We start from the raw sequence: 18,496 nt of genomic DNA, 5'->3' as shown, positions 1-18,496 counted from the left end.
TCTGAAGGCGCAGGTGGTAAATATACGACCTGGAATAGTTAAGGAATAACAGCAATGATACTTTAATGATTATATACTAGATACACTAGAGGGGGTTAATCCGGTCGCTTGTAAGCCGACAGGAGTAGGAGGGGGGGGGGGGGGGTAGAATCCGGCTGCCTCGTCCGGCCAAGGGTATCCCAGGTGAACCCACTGTAGTGCCGTTCAATGCGCCGGCGATCCTTGGACCACAGATGAAAGCAGGTGGACTCTTTGTGAGCCGGCTCTCTCCGGTCCACGGGGGAGAGACGTGAAGCGACCTCGTCTTGCAGAGCGTCTCCTCACCTTGCGTCCTCTCCAGGGGGGGGGGTTCCAACACACGGCAGTGTCGGGGGTCTTTATCCATGGAATAATCAAAGTATACAAAGCATAATCCGTGCCTGGGAAGGCGGGCTGTCGTCGGTAGAATAATCCGGTATACAGGTCCACTCGCTCGTCGGCTCTGGGGCTCCTCGGGTGCAGCTTCACATGGGGTCAACCACCCTGGGTAAGCAGCCAGTTCTCTGCCCGAAACGATGGGGTGCTGACTACGGTAGTATTCTCACCGCACGAAGCACTATATATTAACAGACTATTATTAGCTTAATAGACTACGTCCAACTCGACGATATAGTGCCAAATATGACTATTCAAATATTAATATACACGATGTCTCAATACCGATGGTAGGCGAACTTGGCCTTACTCCCACACGTGGCGTCGCGGGGAGGCTTTACGTCTGTGACTCTATTGGAGGGTAAGAAACTGGACTGAAAAGAAAGTCCTACTTTAGTAGCGCAGTATATATACGCACTATGAACAAATAGTCCCATTAGTGGTGGGGTAGCCAGATTCCTACGCGGAACTAGGACTTGTTCGTACATGTGGAGCGGTACGTTTGAACTGGGTCTGAGGGGTATGGCAGCCTGGCACCAAGGTCTCGACCAATAGTAGAATGGAGACTATTATGGGATGTTCAGTAGGCTAGAATGGATATTCAATGCATATTGTACAAGGAATATACAAGGGATATCAGGGAATATTAGAGAATATACAAATACAATTAAATATATATATATAAATAAATATATATATTCGGTTTAATCTGGCCCTTCACAACAGCCACCCCCTGAATAGGTCCCAGACCTAATCAGTTAAACAGAGACAGATTAATCGCGTTGTCTATTTACACATAAGGGTTTGCTGTAGGGGTCAGTCAACTTCACAAAGTCATAGGGTTGTAGGGTCATGGTCATCATCGATTGTGTCTGGGAGTCGAGGCAGTTCTATGAGCCTTGCCACGGGACGGGTGTAAGTGTGACCCTGGACGAGCACTTCAGCTGCTCGGACCTTGCCGTCGGCACCGGTGATCACTTTGCTTACGCGGCCGGCCGGCCACATAGCTCTGGGCAGTGATTGATCAATAATCATGACGACTGTTCCTTCTGTCAAATTGTCTCTCTCCTTTACCCACTTCTGGCGGGTCTGTAGAGACGGTAGGTAGTGCAGTAGGAAACTGTTCCAAAACTTGTCGGCTAATACTTGGCTGTACCTCCACATTCGTCGGCCGTTCGCTTCTTCAGGCCGGTACATTGTCTGGGGTAATGCAGGATCTAGCCGCCCCATCAGGAGTGTGTTGGGGGTAACTGGGTCGATATCCGCCACATCACTGGAGACATATCCGAGGGGCTTCGAGTTAAGTACTCCCTCAATCTCCGTGAGGACTGTCATTAGGACTTCTTCCGCCACAGTCTGGGCCCCAAGTACTGCGTACAGGGCTGTCTTTATGGAGCGCACTTCTCGTTCCCAAGTGCCACCGAAGTGGGGTGCGTTTGGGGGGTTGAATTGGAAATCAACCTGTGCTGGAGCGAGGTGGGTCTTAAGTTCTGAGCCCATAGCTTGGAAGCTCTCTCTCAGCTCTCTTTCGCCGCCTTTGAAGTTTGTCCCATGATCGGACAATAGGGTAGACGGTCTTCCTTTCCGTGATGTGAATCTTCGGAAGGCCATAAGGAATGAGTCTGTGCTCATGGTCGGGAGAAGCTCGATGTGTATCGCTCTGGTGGTCATGCATTTGAATACAATACCCCACCGCTTCTCGGTTCCTCTTCCTTTCTTTATGTGCAGCGGGCCAAAGCAGTCCATACCCGTTGAGTGGAATGGCTTGTCACCGATTCGGAGGCGACATGGAGGAAGGTCAGCCATCCTTGGTATGCTGGGCTGCGCGCGCCACTTGCGGCAGTCTAGACATGTTCGCTGGAAGCGTCGTACCGCCTCTCTTCCTTGTAGGATCCAGTAACGACGTCTGATTTCCGCGAAGACTCTTTCTGCTCCTGCGTGATGTACATCCTCATCGTATTTCTTTATAATCAGCTCTGTGACCTTGTGTCGGCTGTTCAATACGATCGGGTATTTAATGTCATCCGGTAGATTGGGGGCTCTGCGTAGGCGACCACCCACTCTGATGAGGGTATGAGCGTCGCTCTCGGGGGCCAGGTGAATTAATCTGCTGTCGGATGGGACGGGCTTTCCTCCCTGTAGACAGGCCAATTCATCGGGGAACGAGTCTCTCTGGGCTCGCTGCAGTAGAAGCAATTCTGCTTCCTCGTAGTTAGCTGCTGACATATCAGCGGGGGACTTGCACTCCGGGTGGTACCGCAGGAATGTTCTTTGTTGTGCACTCTCTATGGACGTGCAATCGTCTATGTTAGGGTCGGTGGAGGCTACGGTGCTCAATCCACAGAACACAGACTTCTTATTTTCCACCTCCTCTGGACTTGCTTCCCTCGGGATAGGCATGGGCCACTGTCCTTCCGGGAGTCTTAGGAATGCGGGGCCGTCACTATAGACATTGCGACGGGTGAGGTCATCCAGGGGCATCCCCCGGGTGATGACGTCAGCTGGGTTCTGTTTTGTATCAACGTAGCGCCACTCTGTTTCTCCGGTTAACTCTTCGGTTAAGTCTTGAATCTCGGTGACTCTGACTCCCACGAAGACTTTGTACTTGCATGAGTCCGATTTGATCCAGGCGAGTACCGTCGTGGAATCTGACCACAGGATTGTTCTAGACACCGGTATGGTGAGCTCACGTTGGATGAGCGTGGCTAGGTGCGCTCCGGCTAGGGCTGCGCAGAGCTCTAGACGTGGGATAGATTGTTGCTTGCGTGGGGCTATTCTCGAGCGGGCGAGGACAAATGCTGTGTAGATCTCTCCCCCCTGGTCTTGGGCCCGCAAGTAGGCTACTGATCCGTATGCGACCTCTGAGGCGTCACTGAAGACGTGTAAGTCCATTTTACATGTCTCTGGCCTCACCGTGGGTGGGAAGTAGCTTCGGCGCATATTAACGCCTGGGAGTGAGTGGAGCTCCATCTCCCACTCTCTCCAGGTGGATGCAAGGTGTGCGGGAATGGGGTCGTCCCAGCCCTGGTCCTTGTCCCACAATGCTCGTACAATCATTTTTGCCCTGGTGGTGTACGGTAGAATACATCCTAGCGGGTCATATTGTCGGGCGAGTGTTGTGTACACACTCCGTCTGGTGGTCGGCGCCGCCGCCGGCCTTCCCTGCTCCGTAGTCAGGGGCTTGTGTCTGTAGTGAAGCGAATCTGTTTTGAATCGCCACACCAATCCCAGGGTCATCTCCTGGGCTTCTCCCGGGATTGTAGCCATCCAGGTCTCGCTGCTGGCTGCCTTGTCCTCGGAGGAGAGGCTGCGCAGTACTTGCGGATCGCTGCTGGCCCACTGCCTGAGATCAAAGCCGCCTTTGATCAATGAGGCGCGGAGTTTAATCAGGAGAGCCTCGGCTTCTTCCTGGGTTGAAAGGCTTTGTAGACAGTTGTCTACGTAGAAGCTGTTCTTTACGCTGTGTCGGACCTCTTCGTCCGCTGCTGGGTCCTCTGCTACATGTTTCTGTAGTGCAAATGTCGCACAGCAGGGGCTGCACGTCGTTCCGAAGGGGAGGACTTCCCATTGGTAGATGGCTGGGTGCTCATCTCCTGGCTTCTCTCTCCATAGGAACCGTAACAGGGGCTTGTCCGCCTCTACTAATCTCACCTGCAGGAACATTCCTTTAATGTCCCCGCTGATGGCCACCTTTTCCTGGCGGAAGCGGAGTAGAACGCCGAGTAGGGAGGGGCCGAGTGTGGGACCGGGCAGTAACTCTTTATTCAGATTTTGGGATCCGATCTGGTAGCTGCAGTTAAATACTATGCGGTCTTTACCGTTGTGATGGACCTTGTGGTGGGGCACGTACCACGATTCAGTGGTCTGGTCAGCCTCTTTAATGTCCATCTTTGTGACGTGTCCCGCTGTGATGAGCTTCTCAATCTCAGCGCGGTATACACTCTCTTGGGCGGGGTTCTTGGCTAAGCGCCGCTCCGTGTTCAGCAGGTACCGTTCTGTGGCGTCTGTCTTGGCGTGGAAAGTAGGCATTCCTTCTCGCCGCAGGAGTGGCGTGGCGTATCTCAACACGCCGTTGACCGGGACTCTCTTGGTCCCTGTCTCGAGGAGGTGAATTGTGTAAATGTCATCTTTAGAGCGAATGTCTTTCTTTCCGTTCTTAAAGGGCATTTGTTCCAAGGTCCATAGCCGCTCTACGTGTTGCAGGAGTGCGGTTTCTCCCTCTGTGACTCGGGAGTGGAGACATCTAGTGGCTGTACTTCGGTTGAGAGATTTGGCGAGCGGGCCTTGGAGAGTCCATCCCAAACGGGTCTCGACTGCTGCAGGACAGCCTCGGGGTCCGGTATGAACCCGGTCTATCGGGACAATGAGGTCTGCATGGTCGGAGCCTATCAACAGGGTCGGCATAGCATTGTCTATGAGCGGGATCGGTAACTTGCGCAGATGTGCATATTTCTCCATCAGCTTGGCGACGGGGTATGTGTACCGCGACAGTCCTATTTCTTGGCTGGTGAAAGCGTCTGCAATCTGGTACCGTCGCTCAGGCTGGCCGCTTGCTGCGATAGAGAATGAGACATTCTCGCCCTTTATCGTCTTCAAATCTCGTCTTATTGTCCGAATTGTCATTTGGGTTTCGCTTCCCCGCAGCCCTAGCTGGGCCGCAGCGGAGGCGAGCAGCAGGGTCTTCTCTGACCCGTCATCGAGGACGGCGTAAGTGTCCAAGACTTTATTCTGGTAGCTTAGTGTCACACGCACTACTTTTAGGAGTACTCGGGCTCCACTGCTGCTGGCGGGATCGATGTACATGACGCTCGCTTTGCGGCTGGATGGTGCAGGTGAAGGGCGCCGTCTGTTACTGTCGTGAAGTATGTCCAGATGGGCTCCATCGCACTTGGTGCACCTTTTCTTTAAGCGGCATTCGGCTGCCATGTGTGAGCGCGCACAGCGAAAACAGCGCTTGTTGGACTTTATCCATTGACCTGCTTCCTCCGCGTTCAGCTTGGGGAAGGAGTCACATTGCGCTAGCCAGTGTTCTTTCTCACAGTAGGGGCACACTATCTTCCACTTCTCCGTTCTGGAGGGGGTACTGTGGCTCCTGCTGCTCGGTACTGACTCCGATTGGTGCATCACAGTCACCGATCTTCTTCCATCATTTAGTCGTCTGGTTCCTTCTCTGGAGCCAGGGGTGCTCCGTCCGAATGTATCTAGCCGTAGGCTGCTGACTTCTCTCGCCAGGAAGTCTGCTAGATCGAGGAGGTTCGGTTCGGGGCCATTCGGGTCTCTGTGGTCCCTCTGCCGCCTAAAGCGCTCCTGACGAGCGGGCGGCAGCTTCTCCAGGATCCTTTCCACATTTGAGTTGGCGTAAAGTTCATGCCTCCCCTTCTCTCTTTGCGCTCCCAACATCCCTACCAGGGACTGCACTCTGATGGACAGGTCGTCCAGTGCTCGATTGTCTATTGCTGGGGGTAAGCGGTCGATGTGTCGGATCTCCTGGATCACGTAATCCCATATGCGCCCATACCTCTGGTCCAATGCTACCAGCGCTGCTGTGTATGGGGTGGTGGAAGTCGCGTAGGCGAGCGCTATATTATGTGCGCGGGGTACCTTTAAGTGCTTCAGTAGGATGGCGTATTTGTGGCGTTCATCCAATACATCCACCAACATGGTCTCCAGACACATGCGGAGTTCTGTATACTGGGCCCGGTTCTCTTGGGTGAAGTCGGGTACCATAGGCGTGCCAATGTATGACGCTGACTGTGGATACATCGGCGAGCGTTGGGGGAGAGGCCTCCTAGGCGAGTCTCCTCCCGCTCCTTGGTATGGGCTGGTACCGGCAGTGTACCATGGGCCGCTTGTCCAGGTGCTGTTCCTCGGTGCGGGTCGTGCGTCGTGCTCACCCGGGTATAGAGTCGGGGGTCTGTAGCGCAGCTCCGCGGGAGTATAGCCTGGGCTGTACCGGGCCTCCTGGTCCGGTAGAGTACTGTGCTGTCGTCGGGCGTGGTTCTCCTCCTCTTCCTCTTCGTCTTCAGTTAGGTCATCCAGTGCTTGTAGTCTCTGGTTTAGCCTCTCCACAGGATATGCTGCTCCTTCCCGGTTGCTAGGTCTCGCTTGGACCGGTGGGGGGAGGTGGTCTGTGGGGGGTATAGACCTCGTCTGTTGGTCAAGTTCAGGGTTGTTTACTCGGCTAGGGGATGCCGCCCTGGAGGTGTGTCTAGACGAGTTCCTGGAGCCTCTGGCGGAGGGAGAGGGTGTTGTCCGTCTGATCAGCTGTTCTATTAGTTGCGACTGCTGTCTGTCGCGCGCTGCGTCCCATTGAGCACCGGCTCGTTCTCGGGCCACATTCTCTTCCATCTGAATGCGTCTTATTTCTAGACGTATCTGCTCGTGTTCGCTTCGCTGCTGGATCTGCAGTCGGTCGCGTTCAGCAGCGGCGTTCAGGCTGATGAGGAAGGCCTGCTGTAGGGTCCTCTCTGCCTCGCTGGGAGAAGGCGGTTGTATAGGGGAGCCTTCCCTCGGGGTACTCCTTGCGGAGCCTTGGAGTTCTATCTCCACGGTGCTCTCCCCGTCTTCTTCCGTGCCGAGTTCTCTCTCGGTAGCGTTGTATTCCTCCCGGGACTCATCGGGGACTACTTCTTCAGTACTGGCGGGGTGTGAAGTCATGTCTGGTTCCCACTGGTCCCCACCGTGAACTTGGTCAGTTACATTAGAGCCCGTAGGGGCCTCTATGGTCGGGGTAGTCTGGGCGTTGGGGTTAGACATACTTTTACTTTCTAGTTTTACCGCGTTTACTGTTAGTAGAAGACTAGGTTGTTGACTGACAGCGTAAGCCTCTAAGTACTGAGGGAGCCGTCGTTCGCGCTGCGGGCGTTGGTTAGGAGGATCGTTTCGTGGAGTGTTCATCATAGGCCATTTCAATATTAATAACACTATATTAATATTACACTAATTACCATCCGGCTCGAAGGACCAATTGTAACTGAGGGGTACAATTCCCTGACTGTATTACTAGATATGATACTTACTACCACTACCTTTGTACTTAATATTCGGCCACCCAGTACACGGCATAAATATATTATCATAAACACTCTCACGTAGATGAAACGGATCCAACACAAATGTACGAAGTCGAAACAGGTCTTTATTTCTACACAGCGATGGTGTGTAGAACAAGCACTTAATCACTTAATTACATTTATGAATTGAAATAGTATGCACTTTTATGGCAAAGAGTATTCGTCGGTATATCAATAGAGAATGTCCAATCTCTGAAGGCGCAGGTGGTAAATATACGACCTGGAATAGTTAAGGAATAACAGCAATGATACTTTAATGATTATATACTAGATACACTAGAGGGGGTTAATCCGGTCGCTTGTAAGCCGACAGGAGTAGGAGGGGGGGGGGGGTAGAATCCGGCTGTCTCGTCCGGCCAAGGGTATCCCAGGTGAACCCACTGTAGTGCCGTTCAATGCGCCGGCGATCCTTGGACCACAGATGAAAGCAGGTGGACTCTTTGTGGGCCGGCTCTCTCCGGTCCACGGGGGAGAGACGTGAAGCGACCTCGTCTTGCAGAGCGTCTCCTCACCTTGCGTCCTCTCCAGGGGGGGGGGTTCCAACACACGGCAGTGTCTGGGGTCTTTATCCATGGAATAATCAAAGTATACAAAGCATAATCCGTGCCTGGGAAGGCGGGCTGTCGTCGGTAGAATAATCCGGTATACAGGTCCACTCGCTCGTCGGCTCTGGGGCTCCTCGGGTGCAGCTTCACATGGGGTCAACCACCCTGGGTAAGCAGCCAGTTCTCTGCCCGAAACGATGGGGTGCTGACTACGGTAGTATTCTCACCGCACAAAGCACTATATATTAACAGACTATTATTAGCTTAATAGACTACGTCCAACTCGACGATATAGTGCCAAATATGACTATTCAAATATTAATATACACGATGTCTCAATACCGATGGTAGGCGAACTTGGCCTTACTCCCACACGTGGCGTCGCGGGGAGGCTTTACGTCTGTGACTCTATTGGAGGGTAAGAAACTGGACTGAAAAGAAAGTCCTACTTTAGTAGCGCAGTATATATACGCACTATGAACAAATAGTCCCATTAGTGGTGCGGTAGCCAGATTCCTACGCGGAACTAGGACTTGTTCGTACATGTGGAGCGGTACGTTTGAACTGGGTCTGAGGGGTATGGCAGCCTGGCACCAAGGTCTCGACCAATAGTAGAATGGAGACTATTATGGGATGTTCAGTAGGCTAGAATGGATATTCAATGCATATTGTACAAGGAATATACAAGGGATATCAGGGAATATTAGAGAATATACAAATACAATTAAATATATATATATAAATAAATATATATATTCGGTTTAATCTGGCCCTTCACAACATTGGTCTTGTGTAGTGTTTGGTGAATTTATTGTATATTTGCACATTCTCTGCGTACTTCACTTACAGTACTCTAATCACTGAGAAGTAGAATTGCTAAATGTGTTTTAGGTTAAGCACAGCAGTGTGTGTAACTGGTTCTAACAGAATTCATTCATATGAAACGTGTGTTTCATATGGTAACAAAATGTAGTTTTTATAAATTAGTGTATGGTTTTGACAAGTGTTTAATTTAGCAAAGGATCTGAGGTGTTCTGATAATTGTGTGTGGTTGTGCTAATTGTGTGTTTTGAAACACCGGCCCCCGTTTTCAAAATCATGCTTAAGCAATCGAAAAATAACTGTATTGTGTGTTTCATTATATACATATGTAATGGCCTTTGGATTGAGGAACATACTACCAGCCAAAGGAGGAAGCAGAAAAGGATGGACGAGTATGTAGTTGAGTCATCTTGTGGCACAAGCTCAGACCTCAGCTCAGGAGATCAGCTGAGACAGAGACTGTTCTAGTCGTCGACAGAATGCTGCAAGAGCTTGAGAGCAGGTTTTCATGAGTTGGATAACAACTTATGAGAGGCATACAGGCATGTTATCCAGCCTCAGACCAGTTCTGTTTCATTAGGGGCTCTGCTTGGCATCACTACTGCACTATCTCGCGTACGTGCACGCGTACTGAATAAACCACAAATGTACCTCTAATACCAGTATTAGTCTGACCACACCCCTCATCAGCTTACCTTCATAAGCAGGTGTGTGGTCACCTGCTCTCCTCCTTCTCGCTTTCACCACAAGGAAGAAGTGCCTCGGTAGATCCCCACACTTGACACCATGATGGAAGAAAGGTTTAGGAGCAGCTTTGGGAAACAAGGATACGTTGACATCATATCTTTATTTTCTCTCTCACTATTTTCGGGAAAATACGGCGATATTGTCTTCGTACTGGAGTGTCTGGAAGATGATGATCATTCTAAAAACCCTCCACCGGTTTTCGTATTGGGAGCACGCCGCTGCATGCTTCTCAACTGCAGTTCCTTGCTGTGTTTGTTGGGGTGAAACCTGTCAGGCCACAGCTGAACTGTCGGACATGCCGCTGTTGTGAGAAGCGGTGCGTTCCAGGTTGGGTGAGTAGTGTTTGCTGGCGGGCTCCACTTGTCTGTTAGTGCTATGGGGGCTACTTGACAAAGTTTATGGAAACCGGCCCCAGGCTAGGGTCCTTTGTTCAGCCACCTAGGCGACAGAAGGCCTTGGTCTGGAGACCATTATAGTTTTAACTAGTGGGCCGCGACCATTGACACTGGTGATCCCTGTGTGTTCTGGACGAGTGGATTCTCTCTGTCACCGTGTTAAGGCCCCATCTTTCATATCCAAATGAGAGTATTCCTTCACGAGGGGATATGTGCATGTAATGTGCGATAGCGGCAGATTCATGTTCAAAGTCAGCTACACAGGCCAGTTGGTACTGTGCTGATTCCGTCGGATGTGGTAATGTCACCGTTGTGAAGCGGTGTTGACATCTGGTTTTCTCTTTTCTCTTAAAAAGTGAGGAGAGGTTCAGAACGGCGGCCTGTCTGGGTGAGTGTTATGTCATTGTTTACATGTTCATAGCTTACGGTTAGCCGGTCAGCTGTTAACTGCTGCGTTAGCCTGCTGGATCGCTGCATGGCCTGCTTAGGGCCTCCTATTAGCCAGTCAGCTGTTGGCTGCGGGGCTAGCATGTCGTGGTCGCTAGGTAACGTTAGCTTGCTGCTATGGCCATGGCCTGGCGCGGGGTAGCTTAGCTTCTCGCGCGCCGCCGTGAGCTCGCTTCTGATCGCGTGCGTCGTTAGATCGGCGTCTCGCGAGCAGAAGCAATAGCACCCGAACGGTTGGAGCAGCCGTTAGCTTGATGCTATTCTGTTGAACGTGCTTTGATTTTAACATGTTTTACACTCTTGACCACGACGTCATCCTTGACAGGGGATGTTCGTCGACCCTGCCCTGAGCCTGGACGGGGATTGCGTCAACAAAGAGGACTGTAGCGACTGGTTGGAGCGGCGACGCTGCCCGGATCGAACAACACAGGACGGCTGTGTTCTACGGTGTCTTGTGACTGCACTTCGCTGATCTGCGTTCCGGGTAGGAACGGGGTTGACCAGGCCTCATAACACGTCTTCTGGTTTTACTTTGCTAAATGTATTGTGAATAACGGTGTTTTTCCCAAAACGTGTGTTGCTACAATGCATTTAGGATACGTTGCGGGTTATGTGTGAGCTGTTTTTGTCACTGGCAGTTAGCTTCTCCGTGCAAACGGGATGTAATGATCTGGTTGTTGTGTGAGTAACACGGCCGTGTACTCACAACTAAGGTAACTAACCTATGAAGCTATGCTTGGTGACAAGTGAGTAAAAGAATGTTCTTTCTCAGACTGTAATGACAATGAACAGTGTGTTCACACATGAACAGGTTTTCCTGTTTTAACTGGCCGTATTGAGGGTAAAATAGGAGGATTGTGTTTTCCCCCCCGGTTCCCTGGGGACTTTATCACCTCCTATCAGACATGTTGTGCATTAATTGTGTCTTTTGTGTGGTAGGGATACGATGTAACTCTTAGCTTGATTGCTGAGGTTGTGCTAAATCTGCTGGAGAAACTTATTTCCTAAAGGGAAATTGGTTTGGTTGCTGTCATGTGTGCTTAGCAAGGCCTGTGGTCGATACTAATCAAGAATGATGTATTCTCTCATTGTGAAAAAAACGGCGTTCCTCTGTTGAGTGTTTTTGCCATTTTTTGTAGGTGATGATGGGTTGTGTGTGTCATGTGACCTACAACTGGGTTGTACTGGCCACAGAAGCACATGTGTATGTTGGACCGGGGTTCTTAGAGCCCTCTCTATTCTGTGTTTTTCCTTAGTAAAAATCAGATAGCAGGTTAGCTCATGCGCTGTGTGGAGCTGTGAAACGCTTCATAGAGCTGACTATGACTGTGTCATATTCTCTTTTTGTCGTTACGTCGTATCATGGGTGTGGGGTCGTAAAGGGGTGAACTGGTAACCTTTCCTCTCCCCATTGTTCTGTCGGTCAGGGGTACACCCCCTGTCCTTCAAGGTTCCCGTCACGTGGCGGTTCGGCACGTTACGGGGGGGGGGGGGGGGGAGGGAGTTCCTGGTCCCACGGCCTGGTATATTGGGCGTGTGCACCGCAGGAATTCCCCCGCCATAGAGTACGTCACCGTGCGCGTCTCTGTTGGTAGGACTTCCGTGTGCTGTTCAGGTCCATGTGATGGATCTGTTTTCAGGGGGGGTGGTCAGGGCTCCTCCTCACCAAGCGCCTATTCAGGCCTTCTGTGAGTTCGGACTCCTTCTTCCATGTGAGGAAGCCTCCATCAGAGTACAGAGCCTTCCTCCTCAGATTGTCAAAGTGAGTGGACCCTCTAGAAGGGTCCTTTTCTATTGTATGTATATTCGATTCAATTCGTTTATTGAGTGTGTATGGGTTCAGTGCCTCTTCCCCGGAGGCCCTAAAACCAGTTTTTTACATGGCTCAAGGTGCAATATATTCTTTTCAATCTGTACAGCTCGCGTGGGAAGTCTCTCTGGGGATCCCCGTCTCTTTCCTATGGGAGGGTGGTGGGATGTAAAAATGTGAACATTTTTTACCCCGGCTGTGTAGACTGGGATACATACTGTTGATGCTTCCTTCTTTCTATTCCAGAAGTGTTGGAGTTAGGGAGTGTCACACCCCTCTTGTCGTTCCCCTGGGCGCCTTGGGGATTCAATGACAGGTCTAAATAGCCTGTTCATTGATGGGGGTGTGTCCCGACGCACGTATAGTGCTAGCTCGCTGTAAACAGGCGATTGACTGGCACGCCTTGGTTGCTTGTGGTTGAAACAGCGTTTTTATAAAGCAACTGAGATGGGGGTTTTTCCTCTTCCGACGACCACATCCCATGACCTGGGTGGGTTGTCGACGGATTCTCGTTCATGTCTGGGGGATGATGACGGGATGGATCTGAACATATGTAGTGGGGTCTCACGCCCTTGGGGTGGGCCACCAGGCGCGGTTCGTCCGAACGTCTGGGTGGCGCCTTCTTTTCATGTTAAGATCAACACGCATATCTGCCCTTCTCCTGGAGTAGGCATGTCGGCGTGGTTAGGGCACGGGACTGGTTCTGGTCACGCTGGTCCAGATCAGTTGAACCCGTTGTCCGCCGGGGATGCAGATCTGCTGTTCTGGTACCCTGAGGGACTTGGGCTTTTTTCAGGGGGAAAAATGCCAGGTCGGTCTGGGTGTCACAGGGTTAAGCGCTATGGAGACCCTGGTTGGGTATGTTTTTACTCAGCACTGTCGTCATGGCTTACAGCCATGCCATTCTGTACGCGCTCGATCTCGTCGGATCTCGGCCGCTACACAGGTTGGTCCTGGTTAGTACTTGGTTGGGAGACCGCCGGGGAATACCAGGTACGGTGTGCTTAGGGGCTGGTTCTCCATTATTTTTCGCTCCTCTCTCACGCATGGCGAAGAGGGGCCTGTGGGGGTGGTTTTTTGACCTCCTCTGGTGACCCTGTGCTTCCCGTACCGCCAGGCCCGGTCCGAAGTGATGTTTGCGACCCGTAGGCCTGGGTTAACCCTTTTTGGAAACTGAAACACTTGTACTGCGGTATAGCCGGTGTATACCCGCAGGTGTGTTTTGGAGTTTTTTCTTGAGGGGTTATAGGAACAACCACCGCATTGGGTAACACCGAGGTGGTTGATTCCCTGGTGTGTTGGAGCAGTGTCAACTCCCGGGTTCACCGTTTGAGGGTGCCCCTGCACGTTCATGACGTCTGCCAATCGTGTCAGCCTTCTCTGCCTCGACCCCTCTGGGTGGGGGTTTTTAAATGGAGGCTTGGTCATGCAACACCGCCAGCTTACGCTCCTTCCGCCGGGCGGCTGTGTTCAGCTGTCCCCTCTGGCGCCTGTCTCGTCCGCAGTCTCCAGGCTAGGGTTAACAGCCTGTTGCCTGGTTTTTCCCCGGTGCGCTGCCTGCTTCCGTTGGTTAACCTTTTTTGTGTGCTTACGGCCATGCTGACTGTCTGTTCTGCAGGGTTAGTGTGCCAGGCGGTGTACTGTTGGGGGGACGGGGCCCGCTCGGCTTACGGCCATACCGACCTGAACACGCCCGATCTCGTCCGATCTCGGAAGCTAAGCAGGTTCTGGCCTGGTTAGTACTTGGGATACCGCCTGGGATTACCAGGTGCAGTAACTGGGGGGCCTTTGTCCAAATACGCTGGCGATGTGGGGGGCGGGGCACTACGTGCCCACCTGGTGGGGTCTTGATGCTGGCATCATGGACTTCTCCGGGCCCCCATTCCAGGGAGTCCAGTCCTTTTGGTGGGTCTGGGTCTTCCTTCGCGCTCCGCTGCTACGGCCTTGCCACGGGGTTGGGTTTGCCCTTGACCCCGTGATTCTGGGGGCAGTAACGAGGTTGTTCCTCCGTTCGTTCCCGGGTGGCATGCGGGTTGTGCGTGTGTGTAGTCGTGGGGTCAAGCCACGGTCTGCTCACCCTGTGCATTAAGTTGCTTGAGTGCCTCTTCGCACGGTCGGGTCCGTCGCCTTCCCGTGAAGCCTCTAATAGGGGGGATACCCTCCATTAGGGGGGGTCGGGGGGGCTCGGCCCTCCCTGTTCTGATGGTTTTGGGGGGCTGTCAGCGGGGTGTATTTGTCAGCCAGCGGCTCCGCTTGGCCTCCCTTTGTGCAGTAGTGATGCCAAGCAGAGCCCCTAATGAAACAGAACGTTAGGTTATGACTATAACCAAGTTCTGTTAATTAGGGGTGACGCTTGGCATCAGACGGCCGCTGCAGCCCTTGACCTCACCTTGTGGTGAAAGCTTGGGAAGGAGGAGAGCAGGTGACCACACACCTGCTTATGAAGGTAAGCTGATGAGGGGTGTGGTCAGACTAATACTGGTATTAGAGGTACATTTGTGGTTTATTCAGTACGCGTGCACGTACGCGAGATAGTGCAGTAGTGATGCCAAGCGTCACCCCTAATTAACAGAACTTGGTTATAGTCATAACCTAACGTTTCTCTCAGTGGAATTGCTGCAACCCCTCACCACACATTACAATATCCAACTATTGCCAAGTGTTTCCTGGTCAGGACAGGCAGAGATGCAGTCCCTACTATCCTACTAAGTGTCTTTTCCCTCCTGGATGATAATAATAATAATAATAATAATAATAATAATAATAATAATAATAATAATAATAATAATAATAATAATAATAATAATAATAATAATAATAATAATAATAATAATAATAATAATAATAATAATAATAATAATAATAATAATAATAATAATAATAATAATAATAATAATAATAATAATAATAATAATAATAATGCATTTGATTTATAAGGCGCCTTTCAGGACACTAAAAAAAAAAGTCCACAAATCGGTGAATGAAAAAATTATAGGATCAAATGAAAACTACTAACTAAAAATGGATGTTTAAAAGTACTAAAAACCAACAAAAAATACCAAACACTAACAAACATTCAGCACAGACAATGGGGATGCTGACATCTTAAAAAAAAAAAAAAAAAAAAAATAAAAATTTAAACTATTTTTATTTTATTTTTTTAAAGGTCCGGGGCTAGGAGAAAAACATCCGGGGCTAAAGCCCGGGAAGCCCAGGGCTAACGACGCCACTGGGCGGGAGCTCTCTTGTGGAGACATATCCCAGGTGGCCAAAAAGTTCCGGCCCATTAATGGCCTGTATCCGTCAGGCCGGAAGAAATTAATCGGCCCAAGTCCGGTTGCCGGAATCGGCCAAGTAGGCGGCAATGACTGACTGGCCGATTCCGGCCCGACTCCGGTGGGTACTTCGCCACTAGGGGCGCTATACCAAAAATTGTGCAAACATGTACAAGGCACGCATTGGCGAATATTATCAATATATGATCAGTCAGTCAAATGCAACGACGTTTCCAATAGCCCAACACAAACACGCACAGCTCTCTCTCTCTCTCTCTCTCTCTCTCTCTCTCTCTCTCTCTCGCTCTCTCTCTCGCTCTCTCTCTCGCTCTCTCTCTCTCTCTCAGATGATGTCAGATCCATTCAATAATAAACACATTTGTAAAGCTCGTTATTTTAAACAAGTTACCATTCATTGTCTGAGTGGTTATGCCCCACATTCGGCGAAATTAGAGAGAGAGAGAGAGAGAGAGAGAGAGAGAGAGAGAGAGAGAGAGAGAGAGAGAGAGCGAGAGAGAGAGAGAGAGAGAGAGAGAATTTTAGTAAAGTTACATTTTCAACAAGATTGCTGCTATTTAAACACTTCATGGAAACGGGGTAACGTTAACCTTATGTCGACTGTAGTATTGTATGACCTCGACATAACGTTTAAACGTTAACGTTACTCCGTTTCCATGAAGTAATTATAAAAGTGGCCAGCTAAGATAACGGAGCTAACAGCTAGCAGTAGCTAACGAAAGCTGTAACGTTACAACGTTATGCGGCATCAGTAGACAACGTATCATGTATTAAACTAGAGTTAAGATCGCTAATCTACCTTGTTGTTGGCTTGTTGATAAAGTATATCCACTCCATAGCATTGTCCATCCAGCCTGTGTTGATGTCCATCCATTGTTGTCCCTCCGCATCCATATAGCTTGTTGTTAGCCAACAAGCTGTGTGAGTGAAGAGCTGTGTCTTTGTCCATTTCCGCCTCGAACAGCCTGCAAACTACCTGCCGTTCTATCGCCATGCTCTAAGACAAACTCTAACCTTAACCAACTTTGAAAGAGTGCCTAAGCTTAACAGTCTAAAGAACTTGCAGTCACGGCACGCTCGTCTAAGACAAACAGCTGCCTGCATCATTCTCACAACAACACAACTATCTCCACCGACCAACCTAGGAATAACCTAGAAATTGGATTCGGCCAATCAGAGATCGTCTCTGTGAAATTCTGCTACGGAAAAAAATACTGGCGTCGGCCAATCAGAGAGCGTCTCCGCGAAATGCGGCTACAGATATTCTTGACGCTACTGGCTAGACCGCTTCAAATCGCGCCCGGATTCCAACATAATAGTCATATTTCAACGCACAACGCGTTATGCACTGATTGGCTGTGACGGATACAGCAATCAAACTGTGACGCGCACTCAGAGCGCTATCGCGTATAGCCCGGGCCGAGAAATACGAAAAAATTAAAAAAATTAAAAAAACGTGATGTCACTTCCTGCTTTGGAAAACGAGTGTTTTTTAATTGCGATAATAACGTTATATTGTGCATTGGAAACACAAACATACTTAAAATGAGTAAATATTATTAATTTTAAACATGTTTATATTATTTATAGGGCTATAAAACTAAAAACTAAAAACTTATTTTTCTTGTTCTCTCATATAACCAGGGTAGGGCCTGACGGGGGGGCGGCGCCCGAGCGCCCCTAGTGGCGAGCCGCCTACACTGGGCCAGGTCCGGGGTTGCCGGAAGCGGTGAACGTCCGGTTGCCAAAAGCAGCCCAGATGCGGCCCAAACACACTGGGCCAGGTCTGGTTGCCCGAAGCCTAGCCGACACTGCCAATGCAATACTGGTACTACACAGTAAATTCCGCAGAGTACATTTGACTCAAACTGAGTAAAGACATTTTACTCAGTTTGAGTGAAATGTACTCAGTTTGAGTCAGCGGAATTTACTGTGTACCCAGTATTCTGCCAGAGCTACTCCACTATCTGCCTATGACCGTACATTACCGGAAATACAGTAGGAAATGGTTGATTAGTAATACAATGCCACATATTTAAGGACCCTTCCCTTTACCAATGGAGTATTGGCATGTCCCTCATTGAAAAATTCAGAAGTTTACATGCCGTCTCCTACCTCACTGAAATATATTCTCAGTGCACATTGTACACAATATACATCATTCTGCAGTGAAGCTCAAATGTCAAGTAAAGTAACAATTACCCCCATACATGCTACTTTTTCCAGTTAAAAATGACAACTTGAATAGATATTTAAACATTTATTAACAAAAAATATCACATCCTCCTCTCTGAACCCAACGACAAAGCCTCCAATGAAATGAACCCATTGTTCCCCTGCAACAGTCTTCTCCCACAGGGGATCTTTGATTAAACACCTGCTATCAGAAGAATATAGACAGTCAGAAAAAAAGTTCACTGTTTACTACTTAAGTACATTTAAAAGTAGAAACTTTAACTTTTACTCAAGTGTGTACTTTCACTTAAACTTTCATGTTAGTCTAGCTTAGCACAATTTTTTAGGAGAATTAATACAAAAACAGAGTGATATGGCCGTTCAGTTGTAAATGAAAGCCTGCATTTAGTAAGACGTTGTTTATAAATGTCTTTTGGTTTGGTTATGAATGAATGACAGCATCTCTATAGCACAGCTCTATTACTAGGACATAAAGTGCTTTGGAATGACTGCATACATCTTTCACAACGGGTGGCCCCAACAGGAATCAAACCCCTAACCGTGACAGTGTTAGTGCCATGCTCGGAGTGCCAAGCACAAGACCCCAATGTTATGCGGGGCTCTGCTCATAGGCGGGCGGCTCGTGGCGTGGCTCGTAGTCCTGGTAGTCCTGGTTGTAGAAGCAACCGTCGCCCTCCATGGAGCCCCCCCCCCTCCTCCCGCGTCACCCCAGCGAGGTGGCGGGTGGCAACCCTGACGGGGTGAGCCATGGTCG

The sequence above is a fragment of the Notolepis coatsorum genome, assembly GCF_963971535.1.
Source record: "Notolepis coatsorum genome assembly, chromosome: 10".
Taxonomy (NCBI): Eukaryota; Metazoa; Chordata; class Actinopteri; order Aulopiformes; family Paralepididae; genus Notolepis; species Notolepis coatsorum.
This window is presented reverse-complemented; position numbering follows the sequence as displayed.